Source organism: Bos grunniens, chromosome 27 (assembly GCF_055505025.1).
Source record: "Bos grunniens cultivar Pamir isolate PY7600 chromosome 27, Bosgru_T2T1.0, whole genome shotgun sequence".
In the NCBI taxonomy this organism is placed as follows: domain Eukaryota; kingdom Metazoa; phylum Chordata; class Mammalia; order Artiodactyla; family Bovidae; genus Bos; species Bos grunniens.
In genome coordinates, this window is record NC_141191.1 from 27,465,403 (window position 1) to 27,471,402 (window position 6,000).

Here is a 6,000-nt window from a genome sequence, read left to right on the forward strand (position 1 = left end):
ATCTAGGTTGGTCATAACTTTCCTTCCAAGGAATAAGCGTCTTTTAATTTCATGGCTGCCGTCACCATCTGCAGTGATTCTGGAGCCCAAAAAAATAAAGTCTGACACTGTTTCCACTGTTTCCCCATCTATTTCCCATGAAGTGATGGGACCGGATGCCATGATCTTCGTTTTCTGAATGTTGAGCTTTAAACCAACTGTTTCACTCTCCTCTTTCAGTTTCATCAAGGGGCTTTTTAGTTCCTCTTCACTTTCTGCCATAAGGGTGGTGTCATCTGCATATCTGAGGTGATTGACATTTCTCCCGGCAGTCTTGATTCCAGCTTGTGTTTCTTCCAGCCCAGAGTGTTTAGCTCTTTATTCTCCCAGAGCTGAATGGCAGCAGCCGTAACAGAGACGATGACGATGACACTTCTGTAGCATGCCCCATCTGCCAGCACTGTTTAGGTGCTTTACATACGTGAACTCACTTCATAGTTAATCTTTTGTACTTCTTTTATTGTCTTGTTTCATGTTAAACATTTTTTTAGTGCACCATTTTGGTTCTTCAGTCAATTTTGCAGACATTTTTAAAGGATTATTTTCCCAGTGATTGCTCATACATCTTAACTCAGTACAAACTACTTCAGGCTATTTTTGACATAATTTTGGTAAAATAGAGTAACTTCATATAGTATCTCCCTTCTGCACATTATGCTATTATTGTCCCATGTTGTATGTTTATAATAAATTCATCAATAGAGTGTTATAGTTATCACTGTATGCAATCTTATTTTTTAAATATAAAACTTAAAACCTATTTTAACATTCTTCATATTTATGTTTACCCACATATTTACTATTTCTGGGGTTCTTCCTATCTTCTTGTGGATTCATGTTACTGCTTTGTGTCACTTTGTTAATTGGAAGGACAGCTAGCAAAACATTCTTTCATTTTTTTGTGTTTTGAGAAACATTTTTGTTTTGCCTTCATTTTTCTAATTGCTGTGTATAAAATTCTTGATTGGCAGTTTTTTGTTCCAGCTCTTTTTGTATGTTGCCCCACTCCTTTTGGCTTCCCTGGTTTGTGGTGAGACATCAGCCATTAATTGCATTGTTGTTCCCTTCGTATATGGTGAATCATTTTATTCTTGTTTCTGTTATGATTTTCTTGTTTTCTTTGGTTTTTTCTTTGGTTTAGTGATATATGTGGGTGTGGATCTCTTCATGTTCAACCTACTTGGGATACATTAAGCTCTTTGGATCTATAGATTCATTTTAAAAAATCAAATTTGGTAAAATTTCAACCATTGTTTTTTAAAATTCTCATTTGTTTACTTTTGGCTGTGCTGGGTCTTTGTTGTTGCCCAGGCTTTTCTCTAGTTGCGGTACAGGGCTGTCTCATTGCAGTGGCTTCTCTTGTTGTGGAAGAGAACTCCTTTTGGGCTTCTCTTTTTTGGGGCTCCAGAGCACAGGTTCATGGTTGTAGCACACAGCCTTAGTGGCATGTGGGATTTTTCCCAGATCAAGGACTGAATCCATGTCTCCTGCACTGGTAGGTGAATTCTTTACCACTGAGCTACTGGGAAGCCCCATTATTTCTTAACTATTCTTTCTGGCTTTTTTTTTTTTTTGGAAACTCTCATTACATTTATGTTGGTTTGCTCGATATTTTCCTGCAAGTCTCTGAAATTGTTTTCCTTCAATCTTTTTTCCCTCTGTTCTTCAGATTGGAAAACTTCTGCAAAATTCTCTTCAATTGACTGATTCTTCTGAAACTCGTATCTTCATTTAAGTCCAACCTGCTGCTGCTGCCGCTAAGTTGCTTCAGTCGTGTCTGACTCTGTGCGACCCCATAGATGGCAGCCCACCAGCCTCCCCCATCCCTGGGATTCTCTAGGCAAGAACACTGGAGTGGGTTGCCATTTCCTTCTCCAACCTACTGAGCACAAAAGAGCTTAGGTAATTGTCTAAGGCAAACCCTTACTTAAAGGGCAAAACAGCAAATATTTTAGGCTTGCAGTTCATATGGTGTCTGTCACAGCTACTCTGCTCTGCCATTTCGGCTCAAAGCTATATAGCCTATGTAAATCAGTGGCTGCTAATGTGTTCCAATAAAACCATTATTTACAAGAACAGGTGGCTGGTCTGCAGACTGTAGTTTGCTAATCTATGATCGCTGGTCTAAGTTTTGCAATTATTAATAGCAACAGGCATACCTGGGATTCAGATGTATGTCTTCTTTCTTCAAAGTCTGCACTTTTTCCAATATCTCACATTGCCTCCCACTAATGGATTGTTTTGGTCTTTTTAGTGATGAGAAGCACCACAAATACTAGTCAGAACACACCATCTATTTTTGCATCACTTGCTTCATTCCAGTATTTAAATGTGTAATAGGAGAGTCTTTTCCCCTTTTTTTCCTTACTCTTCTTTCTTTCCTTCCATTCTTTTATTTCTTATTCCATTCTTTGCTTCTTCCTGACACTGTCTTTCTTTCCTTCCTCCCTTCTCTCTCTCTCTTCCTATTATTCACCTTTGTAGGCTGACCATACTTTTTTCTAATTCCGTTTCATTCTCCACTGAACTGTTTTCATTTTGCCAAAGAAAATTGCTGATAACGTAATGTGTTACAATAGTCACATAGAAAAATAGTAAGTAGGAAAGAAAATAGGAATGTAAGTGCTGTTGCTAGCAGGATTACCACCCATAAGTTATAAATAGAGTAGAGGTCATCTGTTTTCCTCTGGCAATGTTTGATTTAAAAAAAAAAATTGCTTCAAAAAGTCTTCTGGGGAGCAGGAAGCAGGGAAGCATGCAGATTTCAATTTCTTCTTCATTTTCTATGAATGATTTCTTTCTAAAACTGTTTCCTCCCTCAACCTGGTTTTGTCATTCACAACGTGAAATGGACTGCTCCAGTCAGTCTTGGGTTGTATCAGTTGTTCCCTAGGCTTCTTGGGAGAAACTTCCACCTCTAGAATTAAAGACCTATGTGTGTGCTGCTGTGTGCTCAGTCACTTCAGTTGTGTCCAACTCTTGCGACCCCATGGACTGTAGCCCATCATGCTCCTCTGTCCAAAGGATTCTCTAGGCAAGAATACTGGAGTGGGTTGCCATGCCCTCCTCCAGGGGATCTTCCTGACCCAAGGATCGAACCCATGTCTCTTGCATCTTCTGCATTGTAGGTGGATTCTTTACCCACTGAGCCACCTGGTAAGCCCAAAGACCTATGTAGCTGCCCCAAAAGGTGAGTTGGTTCCTGGAATCATGCCTGTCATAGGCCTTCTGCAGCCATGGAACTTGTATACATGGTATAGAATGTTTTTGATAAAATGAGATGAAATAATCAACCAAAAGTAGCTCAAATAGAGCCTGTGCTCTAGAGGAACCCCAACTACTGAGCCCACGTGCCACAGCTGCTGGAGTCCAAGTGCTGTTAAAGCCTATGCCCTGCAATAAGAGAAGCCACTGCAATGAGAAGCCCACGCACCACAACTAGAGAGGAGCCCCCGCTCGCCGCAACTAGAGAAAGCTCTCAAGGAAGACCCAGTGTAGCCCAAAATAAAAATTTTTAAAAAAGAACATCTCCACTGTTCTTCCCATCCTCTGATTCCCCAGTGATCCCTGGTGAGATACCTTTCATTTTAAGATTCATTTTTATCACTCTGAAGAGTTGGCAACATGTTCATCTATTTGCAGAGGGTTTTCTTTTGTTTACACCCAGTTATAGCAACCTAAAATAAGTTCTGTGGTCAGACTTTTAGTATTTGTTTACTCATTCAATTCTGACTCAGTGTCCATTGTGTGCCAGGCACTGTCAGCCACTGGGATTACAGGATGAATCAGAAAAATGCCTACTCTCAGGGACCACAGGCTTGGGGTTTGGGCGTGCTAGATTTTCTTTCTGGCGCCATCTCTCTGCAATTTAAAACTTTATTTATTTTTTCCTATGCTCTGGGTGATTATAGTCCTCAGTTAGCACTCCAAGAAGTTGCCATTATTCAGTTAGAATTAGCTCTTAAGATGGAAAATGTTTGCTATCCTTGTCCAATCTCTTTATTTTTCAATTGGAGAAACCGAGGCTCTTGCTGAACAAGTCTACCCTCTTCTGAATCTTCAGCAGTGTATAAGGTGGGTATCGGAAATGACCACAGTCCTCTGCATTAGCTGCATTCCTCCTAGAAGGTTATATGGGAGAGGCATTACATGACTTGCCATGAGTTGGCTCGCAATGTATACTATAGCGGGTGTGAGCAGTCCTAAAACAAGTGTGGTCTGAAATCACATCCAGATTCATTGGTGTGAAATCACATTTCACATTACAAAGTTTGCTAACAGTTTCTGCTTTGCCCAGCAGCCCAGTCCTGGAATCTGAGGTTCTTTCACCAGACAAGGAACTAAGCTGAGCGTGGACTTGGGTGAAAAGATCAAGTGACATTGATGAGAAAGGAACGTCCTTTCCCTGCTTCTTCCCTGGAAGAAAAGCACTTTCTCCTACCTTGGTGTTCAGAGAAGAACATAAAATGGTACCATCAAGATCTCTTATGCATCTTCGCACAGGAACTTCTCGGACTACCTTCATAGCTCAGTCGGTAAAGAATCTGCCTACAATGCAGGAGACCTGGGTTCTATTCCTGGGTCAGGAAGATCCTCTGGAGAAGGAAATGGCAACCCACTCCAGTATTCTCACCTGGAGAATCCCATGGACAGAGGAGCCTGACAGGCTTCAGTCCATTGGGATTGCAAGAGTTGAACACGACTTAGCAACCAAACCACTGCCACCACCACAGGAAGTTCTAGCCATTGAAGAAGGATGGGCTTTGCCTCAGACAAAAGGGTAAATAACAAGGCAGCTTGAACTCATAGGTTGTTGACTGTCAGTGGATGTAATATACTATTGTTTAAAAAAAAAAAAAAAAGTTCAACCCAGTGTGGGTCATGCTGGGAACTATGTGCACAGATTTCATTAAAAAAAGAGATTTGTTGCTTAGGTTTGGATGTGGGCCATCTGTTCTATTTTTCTTGAATTTAAAGTCACTTTCCCAGTGGAATTGTATTTTGAACTTGTTTGGGGAAAGCAGGGCACTTTATTTATATGTTAGTCTCTTTGGCTAAGCATGGGACTGATAAAATCAATTCTAAAATGCCCTTTGATTGATAACTTTTATCTTACCCACATGGGATGACTTTTGCATGTAAGATGTGACTGAGATAAAATTTAAATTGATCATCTGATGCTTGCCGTCAGAGACTGGCAGCTCTGACCTGAGGCTTGTGATTTGTGAAGGAAGCTGAGTCAAATGACCTGCACAGAGCTGATAAGATGACCCCAGACTGTTGACTATCACTTTCCTGCCTGAATTTCTTTCATTAGTGAAGGTAGATTCCATTTTCCCACGGACTGATTCTCAGAGATTCATGTCCAAGAGATATTTATCATAGTACTATTTATAATTCAAAATAGTTTGAAAATGATGTAAATGTGCGTTGTTTGGAGATAGGTCAATAAATTATGGTTTAAACATACTATTAAAAACATTATTCTAGGAGGATATTTACAGCCATGGGAAAATATTTACATTATGATATTAAGTGAAAAAAAAACCCAAGTGTATAATGGTATGGCTTCAATTTTTTAATTACATAAACATAATTATATGCACAGGTATATAAACATGTGTATTTATGTTGTCATTTATTCAGTAAGCATGGATCAAGTGCATTTTATGTATCAGACACTGTGCTAAGGGCTGAAGGTGTAGAGTTGAATGAGATTAATTCAGTTCCTGCCACAGACTTAATAGTTTAGTATGTATAGGAAAAAGCATCAATAACAAACGTATCAAATATTCATAATTTTTTTTCTGGGTGGTGGGTAACTTAAACTTTCTTTTTTCTGAGTTTCTGTATCTTCTTGATTTTCCACTAAAAGAAAATGCCTCATACAGATAGAGAAATACAGCAAATAATATTTTAAAAGATTAGTGGAGCTGAAAACCTGTTCCCTGGCAGGAGGCT

At 39.6% G+C, this 6,000-nt stretch overlaps 1 long non-coding RNA gene across 1 annotated transcript in view; it reads left to right on the forward strand.

Moving 5' to 3' along the window:
* The window catches only part of LOC147343684 (uncharacterized), a 114,029-nt gene extending 109,057 nt beyond the window's left edge, over nucleotides 1–4,972 (forward strand). The window contains exon 5 of the long non-coding RNA XR_015155941.1: nucleotides 4,340–4,972. This is a non-coding gene — a long non-coding RNA (uncharacterized LOC147343684). The remainder of the gene's footprint in view (nucleotides 1–4,339) is intronic.
* The last annotated feature ends 1,028 nt before the right edge of the window (nucleotides 4,973–6,000 follow it).